The sequence below is a fragment of the Dromaius novaehollandiae genome, unplaced genomic scaffold (assembly GCF_036370855.1).
Source record: "Dromaius novaehollandiae isolate bDroNov1 unplaced genomic scaffold, bDroNov1.hap1 HAP1_SCAFFOLD_128, whole genome shotgun sequence".
Taxonomy (NCBI): Eukaryota; Metazoa; Chordata; class Aves; order Casuariiformes; family Dromaiidae; genus Dromaius; species Dromaius novaehollandiae.
The window spans coordinates 25,562-52,500 of record NW_026991312.1 but is presented as its reverse complement, the minus strand read 5'-3'; the positions used below and the strand labels follow the sequence as shown (position 1 = coordinate 52,500).

The window sequence follows — 26,939 nt, the reverse complement described above, 5'->3', positions numbered from 1 at the left end:
AGTAATCAAAAGTGTTTAGCTGGCAATCCTTTGTTCAGCATCAATTGGCCAGCTTTCAGAAGGAAAGCAGATCTGAATGCAGTTGTGCATTTAAGAGATGGATTTATATGGGTGCATAGCTGATTTATGGAAGGTTTTACCACTACTTGTGAAATATGAGGTACAAATGGCCATTAGGACATGCGATTAAAAATTTGTATTCAAGTAATTTTATCCATGTGAATCTGGACACTTTGAAAAACTAGTCAGTGTTTTTATTTTGAATGTACTTGCAAACTATCTGTTTATTAACACACATTTACTTACCAATCCCAGAATCTGCAAGATGCTAAAATGGTATACAAACATAAGCCCAGTAGACAGAAGAGCCCACCAGAAACTGGAGAGTGGTTCTGGAGTGTAGACACCTTGAAAAGAAAGGAATACATTAGTATTCAGCTGAATTACTGTGTCCAAACACTCATGGAAAATCCTCTTTTCTCCTCTAGATGTTGGGGTATCTGGTTTTAGCTGATAACCTAGAGACTCCTGTTATAGCAATTAATATTTGAGAGCCTTATTTCTTACCTGCAGCATCCGGATCAGTTTCTTCCCTCCTTCTGCTCCAACATTAAAATGTACAATATATTAGCTCAGTAAGCTTGCCTATTTTCCACCAACACCAGTGATTTTTACCTCATTTACCTAATTTTTCCTTCTAACACAGAAGTACTAAATGTATCTAAAATACTGTAACAGCATACAATGGAGTCTTCGAAATCAGGTTATTTTTGTACTCAAACACCTGCTTGTTATGGGAGCTATGACTTTAGCATGTACAGAACTAACCCAGGCAGTGGCAATTACTGCACAGTGCTGCATTAGAGTGTAGCTTGATGGCCATTTCCTATTTCATCGTTGGTTGACATCTATTCAAGTAATTTGCACTGATAGCGCATAGAAACAGAAAACCTTTATAAAGTAGTCAATCCATTAGTGACAGACCGTGCTCTTAAGTGAAAATTGCTGTGGAGATACTCTCAAATATACAGTATAAGCAATTAATTTTATATTCAGTAGACACCACAGATGCCTCAGTATTTCAGGGCTCTCCTCCTGAAAACGAGTTTTGGCAATTTAGTGAAAAAACACAATGTCACATGATGTAGAGTTCACCAAAGAAGTAATAATACTCTAATAAAAGTACCCTTAGATGCAAGGCTATTTTTAGAATTAAGTATTCAAACATATGGCGAGAACAGAAACAGTTTACAGAGTTGTCAAAGTCTTACTAGCAGACATGTTAATAAGATATGGGGAAAAATATTGCTTTCCTTATGACTTTAATAACCTAGGGGGACACACACACACACAAATGCACACTGTCATGGTGCTCAGGCTCTGTAAAAAGTTGTATACTTTCAGACAATTGTAAAAAAAAAAAATACTGTCATTTTTATCTGCCTTTGCCTGCTCTCTGCCCTGTTAGATATTATCAAATGTTGATAGTTATATTCATTACTCAAAGGATGCCTTATAGCAGAGACAGGCTATACTGATATTACCCTTCACTAGCTAGCACATTCAGCAATAACCATAAAGATTCAATAGACTTCAGCATAGGCTGTACAAGCCTATTGGGACTGAGAATAACTATGTACATGTGTAGGTAGCTATGACAGTACTCACTAGACTAAAGCTGGTATGAGTATGCCCATGTACAGTATCTTATGAAGATAAAGGCAAAATAACTCCTTTTACCTGCTTCACCACACCACCATTTAGTCATGCATGCTCTCTGTTTTTAAATCACCAGAGGACTGCTTTCTCAATCTTTATTGCCCTTTTACAATTCTTTTCTGCATTTATTTTTCTATAATTTTGGCTGTCATGCCAGGTAGCTACAGTAAAATCAATGTAATTTAAATGGAAATTTCTGAAAGTTACAATATTCTTCCCAAAACTACCTACACTTTGCATTCTAAAGCAGTAGAGCTATCCCTTATCCACTGAAAATAACATAGCGGCTCTGTTCCTAGTCAACAGAGAGCAAGAAGTTGGTTGTATACTTGAATGACAGCAGCGCATATGCACCCCGTATGTCACTCTCACTGTGACTTTAATAAGCAACAACATTGTTGTAATTTTACCCAAAATACAATTGCACACCATGCTTTAGTAAGCAAACTGTGGCTTGATGCAACCATGACAAATATGAGCTTCTGTGAAAGCGTAAGACAGCTTATAGGATTTCTTTTCCAGTGGCTGGATGAAGATCAGAGGAAGCGTCTGAACTACAAGCAAAATCCAAACTTAAAAGTGAAGTTGATACGAATAATGGAGTCCTCTATAGTTAAAGGGAGAAAATTCAGACTAGTCTAATACTTTCTAACATACTTAGCAAGTATGCTCTAAGAACTGAGGGGTATCCTATTTACAAACCAGTACAGAAAGCTTCACTTAAATAGCAATGGTATTAGTTAAACTCCACTACCTGAAAACATCAGTAAGATGGCAGATACATGACACCACCTTGCCTATGGTTTTTCATTATAGATAGGAAGAGAGGAAGCAAGTAGCCTTGGGGTCAGAGTTTAAGTGACCACAGCTCTATTACCAAAGTACCAACTTTAAGTGACCTGGTCAAGCTATACATAAACTTTTTGTGCTGCCTCCCTAGCTGTAAAGAAAATGTCATTTGACTTGCAAAGTTTTTCACTGTTGTCTTTGCAATTTTAAGTGCATTTTAACCTAGATGCAATACACAAAATAATATTTAAATAAGTTAAGCTCTCTAAAACAGCTCCCAGGAATTGGTAGAGTAGTGCTATACCATATTTGTATTCACCTGAACTCACCCGGTTGACATTTACTTATGTTATTTCAGAAGTATTGTATAAAGCCTGAGAACAGATGGTACTAGACTAAAGAGATGAACATTCAGAAAAGCTAGAATTCAGAGACCTTGATATCTGGGGGACAACTTAGAGGCCTACATTGTTTCACTAGGCAACATGTAAAACACTAAAATAGACAAGTGATCCTAGCTATGAAACAGGACTGGAGGAAGAACGCAGTCTTTAAGAGATTAAGTAAACTGCCCAAGATTACAAAGCAGAGCAATGGCATAGTTTGGCTTTGAACCCATGTTTCTCGTATTCAGCTCAAACAATCTAGCCAGAGAATTGTGTTTCAGCAGACACTTAGGAGAGCTGTTCAGGTTCTTCCAGCTAAGAATCTTGCACTACAACATCCTCTTTTTTTTCCTTGCAAAATTTACATTATATATATATATATATATATATATATATATATATATATATATATATATATATATATATAAAATATATATATATATAATATATATATAATGACTCTCACACTCCACACTGACCTCACCAAATAATAGAAAATTCCCCTCACTTGCTAGACTTCACAATCCTGAAAACAACAGTATGATATTCAGTAGTGTCATTATCCAGACATCAAGGGACAAAAAGGAAACAATGACCTCCGCACAGAAACATTTCAGAGGGAGCTGGATTCCCACATGTGGTTTGGGATACTAATTTTAAATTCATACCTGGGATATTTTGTGAGCATTTCTCATTAGACAAATAATCACTATAGATTTTATAACTCTGCAGTACTGCTATTCAACAGATGACTGTTTAACAGACCAGTGTGAACTACTTTCTTTAGCGCAGTCTGTTAACAATGGCATACAAAAAGGAAAATTGAGATCCAGCTGAGTGGTTGTTTGAATGGCCTGTGGTGGGTTTGTCACAAGCTATTTGCTGCTCACATGGGAAATCAATTTCAATATGTAGCGGTGAGCTTCACTATTTCTCTATCACTAAGGAGCACAGGCAGTTCTTATATGTTAAGCACATTCAAAAAATTTAATCCAACTGCCAGTCTGGCACTAATCTCATTCGCAGAAATGCTCATGCCCCAGACAGTTGAGACCATTCCAGATCAGGGTCATCCAAGTAGGCTATATATTTGCTCTTGGGTTGAAATAGCATGGTAATGGATATTTCAGTTTAAACTTTATTATTTCAGTAGCACTGTTAGGAAGGACTTAATATGGATTCAGGAGATTTGGGTTCATCATCTGCTTCTGCAACAAGAATTCACGTGACCTTGAACAAGTCAAATAGTTAATTTTGTTATCTAGGAAATGGAAGTGTGGCTTTAAAATCTAAAGACCAACATCGAAGAGAGACTAAATTTATTTTAAACTGACTTTTTCCCCCATGAAGTCTTGTGCTAGTTCTAGTGTCCTTACTAATTATTTATTTAAACTTCTCAAAAAATAGGCTGGTGAAAATCTTTATGGAATTTAACAGAAACTAATACTTCTTTTGTATTTCCATAGAAGCATAATGTAGTTGAAAAGTACTCTTCTTTTGGTTGCAAGTGGAGATTTATTTTTTTCCCCTGTCCAAAATACAACCAAATCAGTTTACTCTCTCCACAGTGTGGACAGCCTGCATTTGAATTGTGAATTTTGCACACCCATTTTAACAACATTCAAGCACTGAGAGTTAGCCAGGATGATGCACTTCAAGATACGCTCTGTTCTTACCAGTGGTGAGTTATAATTCAGCTTTATTTCCTATCCTGGGATGTAAGTGTACTGATATTTAGTAGGAAAAAAAAAAGTCATAAAATGAGGTAGCACTGACACTCTCTTTGCTGGAATGTGGACAGATCCTGGGCTTAATTTTAAAGGGTGGCTTAGCAAGATTCTACTGTAATCTACACAAAATGTATAAAACACGAACCATTTCCAGAATAAGGCCACTAATTTTGCCATTGGCAATTAACAGTGAGAAACAGCAGTTAAAAGCAAAAACACTCACTTGATTACAGAGGTGTTTTTGAGGCAATAAACTGTGGGAAGAAGTATAAACACACAGTCCTCTCATCCCTCCTCTTTCTTTTCCAGTATGAGTTTAGGTGTCTCTGCTTCCTGTAAGTACTATTCCCCGAGGAGAAATTTCAGTCTGTTTTCTTAGTGGGGAATCCAAACAAGTCCATGCTACATTTGAAGATGGGGACAGCACTGTAGAACAGTAGGATTACAAGTTTCCCATGAGTCATAGTCATGACAGTCTGATGTCCAGATGCCCAGATTCGATACCAGGGCTTCTCTTCTCTGCAATGGCTGGGCACAACATGTTGTTCAGATTCACTTCTGTGACCTAGGAAAGGGACAACAAATTTATAAATTAGTAATATTTTGGGTTGCAATGCTTCAGAGACCTAAAATGGTAATTTTCAAATTACCATAGTAATCAAAAGTGTTTAGCTGGCAATCCTTTGTTCAGCATCAATTGGCATCAGCATCATTTTAACAAAGAAGATGCTGGAGACCTAGCTCCCCCTGCAGTCTAAGATGTCTGAACCATACGATGACACTGTGTGACACTGCAGTGACACTGATACAAAGGCCTCTGATTAAGCATAAAGGATATTCCTGGACCTTCAGGTACATCTGTTCATACATCAGATTGCTCCTTAAAGTGCCCCCCCAAAAAAAGGGGGAAAAAAGGGGGAAAAAAAAAACCCCAAAACCAACACCAGTATGCTTTTCTGTTCCATTAAATTATGCTGGAGATCTCAAACCGTAAGAAAGATTATCACCTGAACTCTACCGCTGAGGAGTAGCCACATATTAACTCTTAGGCCATACCCCTGTGGAGTGATACCATTTGCTCACAGCACTTAGGAAATAACAATGCCATTTTGATTAAATTTCAATATAATTTGAAGCTGTGAAATCAAGTGCACATGTGATCTTGTCAAATCCATCCAAAAATCTGACCACTGATAGATTTACTAGCTTAAGGACCAAGACAGTCAAGAACTGGTTAGACCTCTGAGGTTGATGCAATGTAAGCCAGATTTTTTTTTCCATTACGTTGAAAGTGTATGGCAGGCAAAATAAAGTTTTCCTGAACACCACTGGAGGTCTCTAGTACCTTGATCTCTGGAGGTCAGGTTAACGCACTCCTGAAACAGTGGTGGCAGTTTGAGACATTACAATTCCCCAGCTGCCTAAGCCTTCTTCCAGCAATCTCTATCCCAGTAGCAAAATACAGTGTACTTATCTGAGCATACTTGTATGCTTCGTAAGACCAACTTAGTTGTGACTGCAGATGAAAGTGGTTTGAGGAGTTTTCAGTGAAGGGGTGGTTCCATGGTCTAAATCAGTGCTGCACTGGCTCCTGTCTTTTTCTCCCCACCCTGGCAATTCACTCATTGTGCCTCCCTTTTGCCAATCCTAGCGCTCATCTGATCACACAGTAATACAGTCCAGGAGCTACAAAAGCATCCATACTTTTTTGAAAGGGAAGAGAGGGTCTCATTCCCTGAGGGGGATTAAAAAAAACAAAACACAGTGACCATATCCAAAATTCTATATCTATCCTATAGCTGGGCAGTCTGATTAGAGCTTTTTCAGGAATGCTGCTTCCTGCCCAGCTCTAGAGTATAATTTTTGACAAGCTTCACAGGTGATACAAGGTGAGATTCATCCAACAGGAAAGCAGCCAACTACAGGCCTACTTCACGTAGGAACTGCATTGAGTTAAAATCTTCTGTGCTGACCTGTTACATCTGCACGCCATCTATTTCACCTGAGAGCCTTGTAGTGCAGTTGAGAAAGATCTGAACCACAGTACATGTGCATTTGTTTTGTCTCAGTGGTATGTGCATGCATACATGCATATGCACGTTTGGAAAGGAAACATGTTAGAAGGGGAAGAAAGGAAATTTGTATTCAGCCAGTACAAAGGGGAGGGAGACAGAGGAAGAGGGGAAGAAATCTTTATTCCCATGGGGGAATATATCCTTGAGCACTGAGCTCTCAGTCAGTTTACTGTGCAACACTGAAGCCTGAGCACTGATCATGTCTCTAGTACAGCAGTTTGATCCTAAGCATGGTGGAACCCCCAAACTGATGAGAGGGAACACCAAAGGTGATTCTGCCAGTGCAACATGTCCTGTCTTCACCACTATAATGAATAATGGGGAATTCAAAAAGAAAGAGAAAAAAAGGATTTATCGTCCTCACTGTCACCCAGTTTCCTGTCCAAAAGGAAACACTTCAACACATAATTGAGTCTGTGTGCATGATTAGGATGATACTTGATTAGCATGTCAACAAACTCAGTCATGCAGTTCTATCTAGAGTAAGCCTCAAGCCATCTCTGCTTCAGGTGTTTTGCTCAACTCACTTGAGAGAAATATTAATATTGTGATAGAGATCCTATTAAGGGAATCAGTAATATCGATAGGCTTCCAGTAAAACTGAAGTAGCATACTTCTTCACATCCTATCCATTCCTTTTCATTTTTCCATTTTTACTACACTTCAGTAACTTCTCCAGATTATTATCTCTAGATTCACTGATGGAACTTTCTATCATAAATATAGGAATAGAGCTGCTATCAATAAATATAGAGCTGATCAATGTCCATAGAGCAGGCTGCACAAGATATGATAAAGGGTATCATCTACTCAAAGTGCTTTTAAACAGAGGTGCTATTGAAATGACAAAATATTAACAAATATTTTTAAGCTGAGTAGTTTTTCCATCAGCAATCATAGATCTAGTCACCTGTGGCATCAGCCATAACTTACTGCAAGAGTTCACGTGTGTTTTGCTAATGAGGTATTACAGCCAGTCAGGTGACTAGGAGCCAACTGCGTAAGAAATTGAAAAGTTAGTTACATAGCCTAGGGCAATCCCAATTGATACATTTAGCCAATAAAGTTTGGGTCTGAAATTTCAGTACTATCATGTCAACATTAGGTGGCAGCAAATACCTGGGAATTAATAAAGGGCAAAAATTTAGACCACCACATTAGGCTGCAAAGGATGGAGACAATGCACAACACAAAGCCCTTCAAACTACAGATACAGTCCCATCAGCTCCAGATAAAAGGCACAGAAAAAACAGGAGAGCATTTACTTTGAAATTCAAAGGAAGATCACAGGTAACATCCAATGACGAATGTAAAAGCAAAGCAAATATATATCTCAACATGATACATTATTTGGGAACTTCAAGGACATCAAAAGAAGTGATATGGTAATATTACAAGAGTTTGATTTGTCATTGCCTACAATGCACTGCATGGCTGTAAACACTATTGTTTCCTCTCTGCCTTCTGTAATGATTAGGAGTTTATATAACTTCTGTTTTACTATATCTTTTAAATTCTGGCAAGCGGTGCTATCAAAGTTGCATCAAAACGAAATGTGGCTGGCATATTTCACTAATAAGAGACAAACAGAACGATCTCTGAATTACTGTACTTCACTTTTTCTTTGGATCATTTACACTTAGCTTCACTCAATAGTCAAGAACAAAAAGAGGGTTACAAACATAGCGTAGTAAGCGCAAAGGATTGTAAGTGGCTGCTGCTGTAAAATACAAGAGATTCACGAGAATGAAACAGGCTAAGTTTGTTCTGAGCGTTTGCTAAATTACATCCCACTTCTTGGCATCACACCCCTAGGTTGTCAGTTGAAGCTTCTGAACATCTGGACTATATATTACGAGCTTCTACTTCCTACATGAAACAATGCAGCTCTGCTAGATAATGCGGCTGAGGGCACATCGACGCTAGAGGGGGACAGAGCATCACACCAGATGAATACATACTACACTACCTTCTAAGGGGTGACGATTAGAAAAACCCCAGTCAGTGCAATGATTTAGGATTCCCAGACTTACTGCAATACTACAGTAAAATGGATGCAAGATAGTAATACTGTTTGAGAAGGTAGCAAGCAAGCTAGCCTGTTTTACTAATGAGTGCCACTACAATTCATTACAGCTTCAGAATTCCAAGAAATTATCTAACTAACTGATTAATATTTACCTGGGATCTAATGATAAAAAGAGATCTTTTCAGCTCAGTTTAAGGTGCGGTACTTCCCGAGAAACATCCAAGCAGGCAAAAGTCTTGAAAACAACATAACCCTTTGGGCGAAAGACCATCTTTTTATGCCCCTAATTCAGTGCCTGACACTGTTACCCAGGATGGAACTCCAACATACCACCAGAAACTGTTAAGTAACAACAAGTAAGAGTAATACATATTCTAAGAAAAAGAGCAAAAATCTGTGGTAACCGTTAGGCACATCTTGTTCCACTGGATATACAAAGGGCAAAGTGCCAACCTACCTCCTTTCCGCAGCAGATAGATGGGCACAACGTAGAGCATCACACGCTGGATGTAATAGATTTCCATTTCAAATGGAAGCTGAGGAATAAGGAAAATTCATTATTAACAACTGAGTCACAAGGAACCATTTTTAAGAAGGAAAACTTCTCCTTATGCCCCGCAAGAATCCCTTCATTTAAGTTCTTTTGTCACCTGCGTGTATTAACAAAGGGATGAGAGACATTAATGGTCAGTGCTTTGAAAATGCAGCTATCTGTACCCATCCCATCCTCCTTGCCGCAAACACGATACAGTGCTTCGAGCAGAGAATTTAGGAAATTAGCCAGAAGCACAATAAAGGAGGAATAACATAAGATAACATAAGCTCGCTCTCTTCCTTTTCCTTGTTAGTATAAATTACCAACAACGATGCAAAAAAGCAAAGTAATCAAAGTGTCTTTGTCTATACCCATTTGTTCGGAAAAAAAGTCTCAAACTAGACCATAACACATTTAAAATTGAACAATGGCAGGAAAAATTAAAATCCAAAATTCATAATCCAAGTTATTGTTGCAGTTCACTTAAAAGGCTGAAGAGACATACTTTTCTGATATATTTCAGATGTGAAAATTGGACAATACCCTTACTTGAGTCTGAAATCTCACAGGAGTAATGCAAAGCCAAAACATTAGCCTTGGTTCAAATGCAGACTCATTTTAAAGCCTAAAGTGACTCTGGATGCAAGTCTTACTATCATGGCCTGTCTGTTCAAAAAACCTTCCTTTTCTGTTATTGTCCAAAGATATTAAAGTCATAATGTTGAAACAGAAACATCACAAAAAATTCTGCATCAGCAGAAGTCAGAGATTGAAACAGTTCAGCTTTCTTCCTAAATAACAGTCAATAAACAGCAGATAAATTCTACAATTTTTTTAATCCAATTTTGAATTTAAAAGCCATTAAACCCAACAGCTGGATTCTATTAGTCCTGGCATCCTCCAGCTGAATACTTTAAACACTATCAGTGTCCTGACTGCAAACTCCAACATGTGCAGCCAACTCTTGGGAGACAGTAGGCTAAAGAATCTTCCATACAAGCTGTTGGGTTAATTTACTCTAAGTATTCTGTATCAAAACATAAAACCAACCAAGATAACAGTATGCAGAAGCAAGAACTTCACAGAAATTCTGAAGTTTCCTGACTATTAATCTTTTCTTTTGTCTCCTGTATTACCTGTTGAAAGATACCTAGGGCAAAATAAGGGAATCAAACAAGAATATCTGAAGAGAGGCTAACGCAGCTTTAGTAGCGAGAAAGGAAAACCTGTACCTCTCCCAACTGGAATACGCACACTTCAGAAACAATAGCTCCTAATATAAACAATACAACATGAGGCACTCAATCCCTGCCAAGGAGCATGCTCTAATATCCTGTGGTTTCATGTGGGCTTCTGCACTCGCCGAGTTGTGAGGGTCAGTTACACAAACGTTACACTCAGGACACTTCTGAGAACAGAGTAACAGTTGTTTTGCTGCAGTAGTGTTGACAATGTTTTTTTTGTGTGTGTGTGTAAAGCAAAACATTTTTTTTGCTGTGAAAGATTGATTGTTCTGAAGCCCAGCTAATTATGCAAATGCATTTCCTGGTATGGAACTGACAACGCAGACTTCTCTGTACAGCCAGGCACTCAAGCTGTACAGCCAGGCCACAATAAAGAGAAAAAAACAAACACAACAGATTAACTATAAAGTTGTACAGAACGACTGACTCACCCAGCTCTAAAGGTCTGGTCTGTAAGTTGTTTTATCAATAAACACTCATTCACAGATAGCAGATAGGTGCAGATAGTGGAGACAACATAGAAAGGATCACCCATCAATCCAGGATTTTAAAAACCTCTTCACGAAAACAAATTAGCAGTTTAGAATGTGATCACGTTTGAGATATCCAAAAATCAAAGCAACACTTATTCACAGAACATAAAGGAGGTCAGAATACTGCCTCCTGAGTTAATTCATCTCATAATATTTGATGGTATGCAGTTGCAAAGGCCATGAGTATCTAAATCCAGACTGCAACAAACCCTAAAGTAGACCCTCGCCACAGGCCTCAACAGACGTGTCTTCTCCCATCAGATGCCTTTGGTGGAACGCAGCAGCCACTCTCAAGAGCAACAAGTATTTCCCTAGTAACAGACCAATGTATTGATGACATATTTCTTTATCCACACCTGTCCCCAGATTCGGGAACATTGAACGTTCGTTATCAAGATGGACTACTCTGAACTCTGTATATTAATTTTCAATCGGTTTGCTGGCTGTTTGCCCTGAACTCCTCTCTCCCTTGCAGGCTGCTAGCATCACTCTTCCTGCATTTCACCTTGTTTCCCTTCTCAGGGCATTAAAACAAGTAAAGGTACAAGACAAAATGACAAATTATCCATTTCTTCTACTAACTCATATTCTAGGCTCTCTTAACAGTCTAAATGAATACAGAGTACAGGCTACCCTGCTACTCAAGATAATAGGTTCTTTTCCTTTAAAGGTTGCTACTTGAAGAAAAATCTGTTCATTGTCCATTCACTGGTTTTAACATTGGTATAAAATCATGCTGTGTTTCAAAACACAGCCTAATACTGACATACACTATTCCTCAAACACGCACACAAAATCCAGAGTACTATGTTAGCATATTTTGCAATAAACATTCAGACTATTCAGTTTTTACATTTTCTGATGAAACTTCTGCTAGAAGATGTACGATGTTTTGTTTTTTCCAGGAAGAGTTCAGCTCAAGGTAGCCACATCTGCTGCTTGCCCCCGCATCAGCCCAGTATGGTGCAGATTCAAAAGGGCCACAATTCCCGGGACACTTGCTAAGGGCTCGCTGGAGACGTACCAAGAATAAATAGCGAGCAGACAGTAAGCTCTCATCCCAGGAACAGGTAAGTTATGTATAACGGCCTAACTAAACCCTTAGCAGCCACTTTTATTGCTTGTGAGACTGCAGAAAAGAGAAACTATGTGATGAAGGATTAGAGCTCACCTCTTTCTTTTATCTCTGAGCAAGAAAAGTCACGGCCATCAACGGCAGTCCTCTGAGCACATGATGGATGCCTCAACTTAAACCAGCTATTGCCCTGAGGAAACAATTAGGTCTTTCCATTGACTGCACTAAGATTTAGAAAAAGCTCTTCAAAACCATAGAGCTTCGAATAGAGTTGAGCCCAGAAGTCTAATATTTAGATGCGAGTTCCTCCCTGCCCCGCAAAGCATGGCAAAACACTAGTCTAAACTCGCTTCAGCTCAGCTGGTTTCAGTGGGAAGGGAGGTTGCTACTTTGCTCTGTTTTCTGAAAGTAGTATTCCTCCCTCTGCTAATTATTTATGCCTTGGTTTTATATTTGCAACAATAGCTCAAGCACTGTGTTGGGCAAGAACTCTCCCTCCACCATCCTCTACAAAGACTGCAGGGTATGACAGAAAAAGGAACAAAAGTAATTCAGCTCTGCCCTTTTCTATAGCACACCCAGCAGGCAGGCTAGGTGTCTGCAGTAAACATGGAATGGCATTCTGTACCAGTAGCTTTCCTAGACATAGTCAGTAAACCCAGATTCATAACTTAAAATTAATGACTAGTATCCTAGACAGGGTCAGTAATCCACAAATAAGCCGCAAGCAGATTTTTTTAATTTAACCTGTAAAGCAAACCACAGTATATATGAAATGGGAGAGGGGGAATCTATATAAAGCTGTACAATGCAGAAATCATGGGGCAAACAGCTACTAGGCCCATGTGACAGATGTTGGTTACTTCTCAACATATTCAGGATAGCAAGTGACTTATTTGGCAGAGGAGAGACAGTTGCTGGAGGAGTTTAAGAGAATCATCTCAGGACAGACATGAAGTATTTAAAAAGAAAAAAAAAATCCAAAACAAAAACACAAGTGGCCTTTGGAAAACAGATTATTTCCAGTCCTGCTAAGACTCATTTCTCAAGCAGACGTCCAAACGGCAAGTAGCCAAGAAGCTGACCCACGTTACACTATTGTACTGTTCAGTACCGTATTATTCAGCCAATTCTACAGCTCAGGCACCAGTTTGTCCACCTGGCATAGATCAGATAAGGGATTCCCACATACCTGAATGGGGCGAAAATAAAGATATGTTAATGTTGGCATTGATGCCAACAGCAAAGCCACTTAAAATAAATGAGTACCAGGGCTGTAGCTAAGTATCAGGCACCCATCTGTGTGGTGTCTGTGCTAAGGTCTAAACCAGTTTCCCCAGATTTTATTTGCAACAGTTCCTTTTCTGATATTTTCTGATATTCTGATATAGGCAAAAAAACCTAATCTCAACTTCAAGTAGGCATCTGCCATCTTCTACACAATCCAGTCAGTAGAGAGAATTATAATATAACCCCTTAAGGTAGCATTAATTGATTAGTTTTATCCAATATTATCTAGTTCTCATTTTCAATTAATCCTGTTAGGGTGGGCATATATACAGAGGGAGAGAATCAGAATCTGCATCTGCTACCAGAGGGAAGCGTTAGCATGCACAAGCACAGTCATGAGATTTATAAAGAGAGTCCGTCTGTGCTGAAGATTAGTAGAGTCGAGACATGGTGGAACACAGGACTAGGAATAATACCTTGCTACAGGGATGGAGGGGATCAGAAACATAATGAAACAAGAACAACAACTATATTTTTACTAGTATACAAATGCCAGAAGATCCAGCTAGAGCAAACCCCCAGGATTCCAACTCATGACATACCCAAATTCTGCTAATTTGAGAGGGATTTTTTTTCTTGGCCTGTCACTACAGAGATTAAACTGACCAAGAAAGTTAGGACAATGCAGTTGTTCAATGCACTGCTGAGCTAAACTGTAGGCATTTATTTTAACTTTTATTACTGTTTTCCTTATTTGATCAGTGCTAGATTTGATGTTTATTGTATCTCATAAAAAGGCATTACAGTCTCCTGGTCACTCAATTTGATTATGCAAACCAGCACACATGTAATGACTCTAGGGACACAGTCAGGCATCTGTAGAATTGAGTCCAAGATAGAAGAGTTATATGTGCACAAAATACTAATTTCAGAAAGAGTATTTTTTACTTCCTCTACAGATAATACTGGCACTACTTACCACCAGTATAAGGTAAATTTGCATTCCCAAATAAAAGTGTGATTGTAAATTGCACTTACGCACCCATACCATTTTAACGTACGTAGCCTCGATACGTGTGAAAGATGCAGAATCATTGGCTTTAGTACGAATAGCAGCCAAAGCACCACCTTTCCAGAGCCCTGGATGTCTAACCATACTGTTATTTCCACTTATGCCAGTTAGACTTAGACAATTTAGAAATGACATCATGTGCTACCATTACTTATTCCATTTTGCTGTGTTGCTAACAGGCATTTGGGGCAAACTTTTTACTACAGTGCATTGTTACCTTAACAGTCAACAGAGATGCAGTAGGACATTATCATAGTCCCTAAAGACAGAGTGCACTGCAAGTATTGCTCAAAGTATGATTCTATTCCTAAAACAGATTTAGGCTGTGTACCTCTCAAGGCAAATAGTTCTAATAATACTGTCTAGCAACTTCTGGAAACATTAAAACTGCACCATCTCTGTGTTAGCCGAGACAGTAAGCCCAACGCCTCTAGGACATGTCTTATTTTTTACTTTATCTATATCAACATATTCAGGACATCAGCTTGCAAACAAAGCTTTAAAACCAGTAGAAATATTTTCCTTTAAAATTTGATTAATGCAATATGTTCGCACACATGCTCATACAAAAACGATTACTCTCCAAACACTTCACTGGCAGCTAAATTAATTTACTTGCACAGACCTGGTGCCACACATTGTTTTGCGACTTATTTGAGAAACTTTTAACGGGCTTCCTTTCCAACCTTTGTGAGGCTTAGGCTATCAGGACCTACACTGTATTCCATGTAATATAGATACGGAGTTAAAAGAGATCTTGCACTTGTGTATTTCTTCTTACACCTTTCTAGGCTCCTACCCGGGAACCTAACAATCTGATTCCCTTAACATTTTCTTCTCTATTTACCTGGAAGTCTTCAAAGATTACCCTATTTTCCATGTGATTGTTAATGCTAATCAAGAATGTTTTGTCTCTTGAGAATGAGAGCTCTCTCTCCCACCTACCTGCCCAAAAGCATGCTCTCCCTCCCCCACTTCTAAATGAGTAGCTGGGTCAGGTGTCCAACTTCTCATGCTCTTACTTTCTGCCAGGCACTATATATTACAACCCTTTACAGATGTAACTAGGTATACAAATTTTTGTATGAACCATGTATACAGTAAAATATATGTCTTAAAATATCACAAAACTGAAATAAAAAGTTGAGGCATAAAATGATGACCATTCCTGACTGAGTCAAAAGCTTTTCAGGAAGGTATTACAAATCAGAGCAGAGGAACAGAGAGCATAGACAAATTTATTGCACTTTTTTTTGGAACTTCCTACTAAGTGTTAAGAGTTATTCAGTGCTTTCAGGAAAATGTCATTGTGGATATTTACAACGACAGTTATAGAGCAGAATGCACGTCTACCAAGAAATAATTTGGGCCAAAGCTGCAGTGCTATAAAACATCACCCATATTATCTTGTGCCAGAAGACACACAGAAAAGAGACTAGCCTAGCAAGCAGCTGTTAAGCCAAAAATATCCTAGAGCTGTATTTATTCCAAAAATATTTGCTCTTGGACGTAGTCCTTTGGCTCCTCTATCTCTAGAGAAGGGCAGAATTTTATACGAGTAGTCTGTATTTTTCCTGTTTAATCACCACTGCCCAAATATAAGTGAGATCTATAACAATATTAGAGAAAATACAAGTTAATGATTTATTAAAATATTTCAACATGTATTATTTTAACCTTAACAGGTTACTCCTAAAAATCCAATAGAAATCAGAAAGCTACCTAATTTGAAACAGGAAAAGTATTCTATTATCAAGAAATTCTATTTGCATTTTTGATTTAATGCCATTTCTATTCAGCAGTAACTAGTTTTAATAAAAACAATTGCAAACTGCAAATAAACATTTCTAGTATGAAAAAGAATATGTGTAGTTACCAGATTAGGAAGGACAAAAAGACTAAATCTTGAAGGAACTCGAGGCTTATACTACTGAAACCACTGAAATCTGAGAAAATGAGCAAGCATGTGCGCTTATATGTATATATACGTACACACACACACACACACCCATATGTGCATGCATAACAACTCTTAAAAATAATTCTTAGAAATATTTTATCCAGCTCAGATTCAGGACAACTTTTCTTAGCATTAATTCTCGACAGGTTTGAGTATTACTAGGGACACCAACAGGCTAATTTTTCTTCCAGAAGACAGGAAATTTGTAGCAGTTTTGAAAACCTGGATGAAGAAACCCTGCTGTGCCTAATCTGGGGGGGAGAGCAGGTGACAGACGCCAACAACACTGGGCAAATTCCAGGCCTGAGGAATCTCCCATATTCATGTGTACCCACTTCTAGTTTTTTAGTCTCCCACTACGTCATTTTAACCATGGGCCACATGCTATCCTGTGAAGCCGCTTTCAAAGCTATCACGTTCACTGTCAGTTTAAAGATCAGGGTGGAATGGACAATGAACTTTGTTCTACGCTTCCACTCTCCACATTATTAACTCTCCACATGGAAGTTTTTGTGATTGTGCTTGTAAATCAAAGACTAGTATTTTGGATCCATTCTAGTGACCTGTACCAGGAATTTACAGCCTGGTAAAACAGACTGAATTTTCCTAAAGCCAAATATATTTACTCAGCGTTCACTTTGATCATAGGAGGGCTCTTATGTGACTTCACTCAGGAAAAAAGCTTGTTGTTGGAGGTAAATAACTTGAAGCAAAAATCTAACTCAAACTATAATTTGTAGGACTAATAGCTGCCACCAGGCTGAAATAAAGACTGTATCTATAGCATATTCAAAGGCTTAAATGATGCTGACCGGCATACATCTACTAACAATCTAGCTTGCTTCAGTACCGATAACATTGAAACTGGCAGCAGAGATTTCAGCACCAACTACACAACTTGAACCCTGAATATGTCCTTGTATTAGCAGCCTACACAAATTGCATTGCTGCAACTTCACTGGTCTTGTTTGCCAAAGTTTCCTAGATTAAGCCCACCCCAGCTACGATATGATGCTACAACTACATTCCTGAATGCACTTGCTGCCACCCTACAAAAGGGTTTAGACTTTAGAATTAACCTAATCATGTGAAAGATATAAACTATTCTTTTGCATTAACTTTTTTCCCCACAATCAATTTACCCTGTAAAACACAAGGACAAAAGGTACGGCAGCGTAGCACCTGACGTCCAAAAGAAAACACACTTGACAGCTCCATCTCACAACGTAGCCATTCTGAAGTCTAAACTTTTTATACTTAAATTTTATTTATAGTTTTATATGCATCTGCTTGAAAAGAAACTAGTTCTTCAGTTTCAGGCATTCAATAGTGTTGTCTCAGACATCATTAAAATAATACTTACAAATAAAAAAAAAATGCATTTCAGAAAGTAGTTTGCTTGCTCCAGCAATGTAGAAGAAACACCTTTTAGATAGCTTTACAAAAGGGTCTGGGATGAAGAAAGGTGGCTACTTGCAAGTGTTAGTAATCTGACTGCCATATTCAAAACAGCAAGTTCTTCACAGTAAAAGAAGCAACTCAGTGATAATCTAGTACTTCAGAAAGATCTTAGCAAAAGAGCTAACTTACCTGCTTTGAGTGAAACACTCTCATCCCATCATTTTCTCAGTGTCTTAGATATCTCTTCAATACACAAATCCAGCAGGTATTTATAGATCACTCCGATTCATTATGCAAATAGTATGTAGCCTGCTGAATTTAATTGAGAGGGAGGAAATACCTGCAGAAACAAAGATATGGGAATAAAGAAGTTTTCCATGAGCAGTGAATTTACATGCAGCAAGAAATTTTAACCATCAAAACTTGCTTAGTATTTTAGAAGTATAGCTCCTAAACCAAATCTGTGTAGTTTAGCCACCTCTAAAGACAGCTCAAGCACCTTTCTAGAGAAAGTATTGTAGGAAGAAATACACGAGGAGAAGGAAAGGTATAGTATACTCACCAGGCGCGTGTTAACGACAGGAAACAGCAATGCTAAGAGGGCCCCATTTAACATATGCATCTGCAACCTTAGAAGAGAGATGAGATATTATTTTCACAGATTAGAAATGAAATGCAAAGTTTTTATGTAGTATGTTATATGTACATGTTATGTATAGTTATGTAGTATTTTATGTAGTGTATCTTTCATAAAAGGTAGCAGGAAATTTGAGAAAATTCTGCTGGCTTTAATTTGAATAAAGCCACTGTTCACTGCAATAACCAGGATAAGAACTCTCTTTAAATAAACATTTTAATAATTTCCTGAAGTAGGACTGCTTTCTATAATGAGCTTTGGATTCCTAGAAGGTTTTGACTGCCTGTTCATATTAATCCTGTTCATATTAATCCTGTTCATGGTCCAGGCTGCTAAATGGTTGAAATTTTGCTGTTCATTTTGCTTTCAGAGCTTAAAATAGACATTTGAGAAAGTTTTTACTTTCATCCAACTCCATAAATGTACATGACATCAAACTAAAGCTTTGGGAATTTGGAAGAAGTCTGATTTTTGAGTCACTTAAATAAAAGAATTATATTTGTAAAGATGCAACAGAGAATCCCAAGCAAAGAACAGGGAAAGAAAGTAGTATTTAAATTACAGTGCTGTATTTTATTTTATACAGCTTTCAGTCATCTCTCCCTGAACCACTGTTGCATCAGGACCTACAGAAGTAAGGTCAGTACTGTTTAAGTCTACTTTATATAAGAGACAAAGTAAAGCATAAATTTCATTCTACAACCACTGCCTGTCATAAACTCTATTAAAAATTACAAAGTTTATAAGTAACTTGGGGCGGGGGAGGAAGGTATTACAATTCCAAAACAGTTCTTCAAATGTCATTTGTATGTCAGGACGTCAGAAAACAGAAAGGCTCATTCTGAAAAAGAACAAATACTGCAGCCTCTGCCCTGCAACCAGTCCTTTGCAAATGCATAGTAAATCCAGGATTTCCTAGACACCAGACTTACTTTGCACGCTCTCTGAGATGAAGAGGCACTAGTACTGTATCTCTGTATTCAGCCTACTCCCTGCCCAAATAAGGAGCAGCAGGAAAAAGTTGTAGCGAGACAGTAGCACCTCCAAAACAATTCATGAGGCATGCCCCCAGCATCATATTTTCCAGTCACTGCCTAGACTAAGAGAAGAAAGAGCCGAGTGAACTGTCACGGTGGCAACTACAGCCATTCCTGATTATCATTCTGTCTGGGAAGTCCCATGACCCTCCTCACAATATACTAGCTGTACCCCTATCATGCAACGCACATAAGAGAGGGCCTTTGAGAGCAAGAACTCTATAGGTAAGAACCTATAAAAAGTATGGGCTGTTTACTGGACTCTACTGCACTAGTCCATTAGACCACTTCCTAAAGTTAGTAACAATAAGCAATATTATAGAAAAGATTGCACACATTTGAGAAATACCCAAATCAGTAGGAATCTGCTTTAACTATTTAACTTATCTCCACATTTTAAAAAATAGACCCATACTGTACATATGGCCTTCCATGAAGATCAGCTACTAATTTTTAGTGAAGATAATCAGAAAGTACGAGGCACATGACATACATTTAACAAGCCCATAGGTTATTCTGTAGAAGGACACCTGTGCTCTCATCAACTACTGCGCGAATAGGTGTTGCCTGTGAGACCAAAACCACCACCAGTACAAAAGAAACAAGGGTCAGTGGACTCAGCACCCACAGCTGAAGCCATGACCCTTTTCAAGGTCTCATCATTCAGTCCAGCCAGTATGTCTTTCTAACTAAGGGCTGGATGCGTATCTTACTATTTTATGACTTAAGCCACAATCAACTTCTAAGCACACCATGCAAGTAGACAGAAATGCAGCAAGGATGGGGCATTACCTGAAAAGAATCATTGCAACCCGACATGGAGGACAGTCAAGAAGAAAAATCTGAAACATTAGGCAAAAAAAAAAGAAAGAAATTAATGATACGATCTTATTTAAACTCTATTTTGTGTATCTTTCTTCCTCAGTTCTGTATGTGACAGATCACTTCTACTAGAAGAACTGTTTTACAGCAGAGCTGGAAAAGACTAAAAATCATGAACAAATTAAAAGATCTCACATTACCTACATATACAAGGATTTAAGCAGTATGAGCAGCATCTAGGATTCAGCTTCTGCCAGTTCCTAAGAAGCAAATCAAGTTCTAGTCCATTTGAAATTCTCTCATTATTAAATATATATATACTTATATATAGATCTCTCTCTCTCTCTCTCTCCCTCTCTCAGGGCTTTTGTAAAGCAGATTACTGTATTACCAATCATTTCACTATTGTAGCCTCTATAGCCTTACTTTGGGAAGTGCTAAGAGGCTTTTATAGACAACCATCTTACATTAGATCTTCAAGACTGGGTCCGGCACTGCTGAAGCAAAGGAGAGTATTGTCATCATAAATGCTTAGTATTCAGCACAGCAGGGACCTTACCATGACCAGAGGATATCTCAGTATCCGTTCTATAGATAACCTTAGCAGTCATCTTTAAATACATTTGTTGCCTTATTTCCATAGAGTATTTTTGAAGTACTGTTTAAATTTCACCAGTAATTAGCTATCTATTTCCTAAAACAAAAAGTAGCCTAATGCAATTTGAGCAGTATATATTTGTTTCTCTTCGCAGGCCAAACTCCTACCATAAATACGACCTGGTTTAAATCCTTATGTAATAAAATATTGTTGATTAGCAACAATCTCCCATCTAACTTTCACAGCAACTTAAAACACTTCATATCAGCAAGTTTTACTCTGGATAAAAAGAAAAAACTGTGCAAGTGTTCAGTGTTAACCCCCTACCCCCCCTTTTTTTTTTTTTAATATTGTCCACTATGGGGGGGGGGGGGGGGCAGAAGAATTCCTTCCTAGTTTGGTCTGCTCTCTGAGAGAAAGTATTTCAGTAAAAAATGGATCATGCTTTTTTCTGTTGTTTCTAAAATAAGTGCACAATAGATTATTTCACTGCCAAGCTACTAGTCAACTCATTAAATCACTCCAAGTGAGAATATTTGAAGAACATGTCCACTTTGGGGACAAGTTGGATAAACTGAACAAACCTATTTCTTTGAAGTGCTACAGGGCCTACCTGGCCAGGTAACTGATGGATGTTCAAATTAATTACTAGCAGGCAATGTACTTGCTATAGCAACAATCGAAAGGTTGAAGGCTGCATCATTCTATTCAGCCCTTGTGCCTGAAAGGGCCTGTTATTACCATATGAATAGATGCGCACATTTCAAATATTTTATTTCCAGTGCAGGTTCCTAATATACAGCCATTTATTTCTCTAATCAAATTACTTGTATGTTTTAATTCAAGTCCGTCAGTCTCAATAACAGTTTAGAATGTACACATACACTCACAGGAAAAAAAATCTTTTTCCTTAGTCATACAGAACTCTAATAGAGGCACAGCAAGAAAAAGGCATCAATTAATTTAAAGAACCTCAAGACATTTGCTTAGTGAATGCTCCTAAAAGCCAATCAGAGTTTCTTTCAAGTCTTGTATTTAAAAAGCAAGCCATTTCTACTCATCAAGGAAGGTTAAAGAGTAAGTGAACACAATGGATGCATGATGACAATCTGCTAGTGGATGCTTTCTTTGCTAAGGAAAAAACAAAAAACCCACAAAATCTTATGTGAGGTCTATGTATCACCTTACACATTAAGGCCCATATGGCTTCTGGGAAAAGTGTCCAACACTTACTAATTACATTTCATCATTCCGTCATTTGATATTTTTGCAACAGACTCTGTCTACTAACTAAATTAAAGTTTCATCAACTGTGGACTATATCCCTTCTGTCGTGGACCATAAAATTTTCCCTTCTGTGGTCTCTTATAATACCTGTTTTTTCCCATGCTATTTGTATATATTCAAAGTATATATTCAAAAAGTCCAACTTTTTAAACATTCCATGATATATGTTAACAGAAGGAGAGACGGCATTTAGAGTCCCACTAGTTCATTTGAACCTTTAAATTCAGGTATCTTATGATTTCCTTACATTCATTTGAAGTACTGTTCATACTTAAATGAAGAAAATTCTATTCCTCCAGTACAGATTTCATTTTTTTCTTTTTATTTCCTACATCTTAAAAAAAAACAAAAACAAACTGAAATGTTTTTCTCTGTGTACACAGAGAAATGTGTCTTAATCACACCAGTCATTCACTTTTCTGACACACTGCAGAGTGTTCCAACTACTGAACGGCAGAGGAAAAACTAGGGTACAACTCTATGTAGCAGCTGAATCTTAATGTACCTGCTGAATCTCACCATTGAGGTGAAACAGTAGCAAGTATTAAAAAAGTATGGTCATAATAGTTACAAAGATTGAGATGAACTCATCAACCTAATCCAAAATACTTTACTGCCTCAGAGACAGGCAAAGAAGAGAACAGGATTCACAGCTGCTCATTTTCAGGTCAGCTCTACAGCAACAAACACAGTTTCCGGATTTGTGATGGCAAAAGAAATATTAAATATTTTTGAGCATGCAAGTCCCTCTGTTATGAGGGATCTTTCAGAAAAATGTGTTTGTCTTTCATTTTTGGGAAGGATAGCAGGGAATTTAACTGGCATGTTTATGTTAAAACTTTAAGATAGTGAAACAGATCTTCAAATGTTTCAGCTTTAGCAATTTAATATCAAGCACTTTCTCTCTAAATACCTACTTTCCATGATAAATAAACCTCACAACCTCTTAAAAGGAATGTTTTACAGACCCTTTGTAGCAGATTTACAGAGGATTATTTCACAGAGTAGATTTAAATGTTAGAGAGCACCATCATTCAGCTCACATAGTAATTAGCAGCCTGAAAATACCTAGTTCACAGCAGACACGCTCATAAGCTCTAACGTACTGAGTGTTCACATACTCATTCCATAATAATATTACATTTCACTGTCATACTGGAAACGCAATCCTTAGCCTTGAGGTAGGAAACAGCTAAGTCTTATAAACTGAACAATATCATATAAAGTTAGTGACATGGCTGTGAAGAGTACCCAGCTTCTGTGTTCCTGGTAAAACTCTGAAGGTTTTACTTGCTCAGACTAGCAGAGATAATAGCCCCCATCCTAGCTGGCACGTTGCAGACACGAGACAACATATATTTTAAAGTACACTGAAGGAGGCTCTTCCACACACGTTTTTATCTGATCATCATTGCGTACATTCAAGGCAGAACAGCTAAACTTTCAATTTAGAAAAAAGCTAAGAAACAACCGCAATGTCCCTCCTCATTTTACCCATTATATTTTCACGTGTTACAAAGGAAAAGAAGGACAAAAGAATTAACTGGAAGCCCAAAATGTACAAAGTAACATTTGAGAGAGGAAAAATAAGCTATAAAATATTCATTGTCTGACCTGCTGAATTCTGGGCACAGTTTTGGTCATTCCCTTCCCTCTCACTTTTACACACACACCACCCACCCAAAAGACAGCAGATTTGGGAAAGGGTTACAGAAGTCAACAAGAATGATCAAAATGTATTGAATAGCTTCCATACATGGATCAATTTAACACATCAAGCATCTTCGACCTGAAAAAGATTTTGGGCTGAGGGGAGCGAGAGAAAGAGAGGATACAAAATCATGGGTGGTCTTAGGACTTGTTATCTGTGCGTTTCCTTACGTGGGCACAGCACTGTGAGTCAGGATGCTTGAGAGACAGAAAGCAGCATTTCAATCTTCCACCAGCACAGGACCAGGAGATTCTGAGATTCTTTTCAAGTAATAAACTACAAAGAAATTCAAAACACTGGTAAATCTGCAAACAGAACTTCACTTCAAGCCTGAGGACCCAGAAGAAAACAGAAGTCAGAAAGTCAGTCAAATTCCTAGTTGCTCTGCAAGACCATAAGTACCGTCCATCCCCATGGGAAATATTTCTGGCACGAAGAACTGCATGAGCAGCACTCCCTCTGCACAAGCCCAAATACAAAGGTCACACCAGAACACATGATGGGTCACCAGGGCTGTTAGAAGTTGGAGACTGTAAGGGAGAGGATTGCACTGCTTAGCTATTCGTCTACTGAGAGGAGACCTGAAAGAGACTAAACTCATGGTTGCATTGAACCAACCCAGGACTGGGTTGAGAATCAGCCTGTTCCATAATGCATTTCTTGAACCATGCACTGAGAAAGAAGAGAAAGCTCCAAGTGATATCTGCAGCTCTGGGACAGACTGCAAAGAAGGAAAAGGATATTTCCCCCCTGCATTAATATGCTTAAAAATTGTATAGAGTGAACATGTATGTGATCCAATCATTCAGCATTTGATGGAGTTTCCAAGAAATATCATGTCTGAGTTCCTTAAACAGCAGCGATCATTATTTTCTTAAATCTAATTTATTAGTCATCTGCATTACTGTGGTAGGTAGTAGAGCCTGCATGTAAAAGGACTATTCTGAAGACCTTATCAAGGTAATATTGCATGAATTTATCGAGGAGAACTTCTGTAGTGACAGACAGGATCATGTGAGAGACTACAGAGCTGCACAGGGATCAAAAGATAGAAACATTATGACCTAGAGCAAAATGTTTCTTCCTTTGGACTTAGACGCACTGTTCTCTCTAAGAAGTGAGCAGAGCAAAGTCTATTAGGATTCACACCACTGTTAAGTGAGGTCAATGGAACATTTCTCTCCCTTGTGTATCAGTCCTCTCCTCCCATGCAAAAAACACAGAGAGAGAAAAGGCAGTCTTCACTATTCCTACGGTAATGTATGCCAACTCTTCATTTATCAGCTAGTCCAAAAGGAATATTCTGCAAAGTATGCCTTCCCTACCTTTAATTTCCTGGCAGGATCGAGAAGATAGCAATACGTAGATATCACAAAGTATTACATTTGCCCTCCACAAATTCCTGTTAAGCTCCTTCCCTTTTAATCACCGGAAGCAAGCATAACCACTCAGAGGGAATAAGGAACTGGGGAAAACAGGTAATTCTTCTTTTTTTTTTATAAATGCATTTTTAGAAGTCAGAATTTACAAAAAAATTACTCCTTGACATTGCAGTAATGTCTCTAGGTAAAAGTCAAAAATAACATGCATGGAAAAAAGGCTAGATATCCACTGAAATAAAGTGGTATTTTGCAGCAAGTTTGGGGGCTTTTATTGATTATATCAGTTTTCCTAATGGCAAAAATATTAAAATGCACCCACATCTCCAAAGTGTGAACAAATTTAATGTTGGAACAAACACCTAAAATTCACAAAAGACTGCAACTTTATGAAACCACAATGAACTATGTTAACATTAACCTGACAGCTCACTTAAGACAAATTAATTTTCTAATCTGCATGCACTATGGTAACCCCTAATAGTATTTTCACTTCTTGCACTTTAAAGCATTACTTACGCTGCAATTACCAGATCAGTTTTGAGATATTCGAGGTTTCCATTATTTGATTTTTCCAGTTCATATGGAAATAATTTTATTTAAACAGTCTTTCACAATTTGCAAATCTAGACTTCAGCAATGTGCATGTGCACCCGTATGAGTTGGAAAGAGGTAAAGAACACAGTCAGACACATGGAGTTTTCCATTTTCCATTTAACTGTATTGCTAGATTGGACATGGTAAGAAAGGAAAGGGATTGGGTGAGGGGGAGGGTTGTTTGTTTTTTTAATCCAGCAGTGCCTCTTAAGTACATTTGCTATCAATCACTTTTGGTGGAGGGGGGAAAAAAAAAAGTCCCTGATGCAAGCAGATTTTCCTAAATGGCATTATTACAAATCCAACATGCTCAGATGTTGAGAGAAACTCAAACTTCAAGATGTAAATGTCCTGATATGTTACCAGGCTACTACCTATAGTAGCTAAAATTTACTACGTTAGGAAGATTGCTAGCATTTTCCCCATCTTGCCATTATAAGGCATGACTAGCCTACAATTGAGATCCTAAAAACAGCTGATTAAATCTCTAAAATGAAAGGCTATGATACATGCTGGAGTCAAGTCTAGAAGAATTCTCGGATACTGATGAGAAGGTATAGATTTGTTTTACAAGCTCCAAAAGGTTTATGAGAACACTGCCATTTCAAAAATCATTTCTCATGTCAGCCACAAATTTTCCCATTTGTCTGTTTGTCTAATGGTTCCTCGCTTCTTTGACATTTGATAAAGCCACATTCCACCACTAGTTTGACTAATCAGCATTTCAGAAAGCAAGACTACTAAAAATCCCAAGAGCTGTTCTCAAAAGGGAAGCACAATCTTTCATTTGAAAAGGATGCAACTAAAGAGTATAATAGCAATAATGTATCTGAACTGAAGTAAAATCTCTTTTCAAATATCTAGGCCTGGATACCTTCCAATTTATTTAATGTTACTGTGCCACTCCATGTGCACTATGAGTAAGGAGAGCTGGGGTTTTTTCTATTACTTGGCTGCCTCTCCAGTTTTGGATTCCAAAATATTCCAACACTCTTCAAAATATTACACCTAAAGCTCCCTTTAGAAGTATTTTAATGACATTATTTTTGAGTTGGTGAATTGAGGGAGAGAGTATAGTCAAAACTTGTCATGA

The 26,939-nt window shown here is 38.0% G+C and overlaps 1 long non-coding RNA gene across 1 annotated transcript; it reads left to right on the top strand.

The window, feature by feature from the left end:
* The first annotated feature begins 11,959 nt into the window (after positions 1–11,959).
* On the top strand, positions 11,960–20,812 carry LOC135325771 (uncharacterized). The gene is made up of 3 exons (XR_010386554.1): positions 11,960–12,110; positions 19,002–19,054; positions 20,378–20,812. It is a non-coding gene; the product is annotated as an uncharacterized LOC135325771 (long non-coding RNA).
* The last annotated feature ends 6,127 nt before the right edge of the window (positions 20,813–26,939 follow it).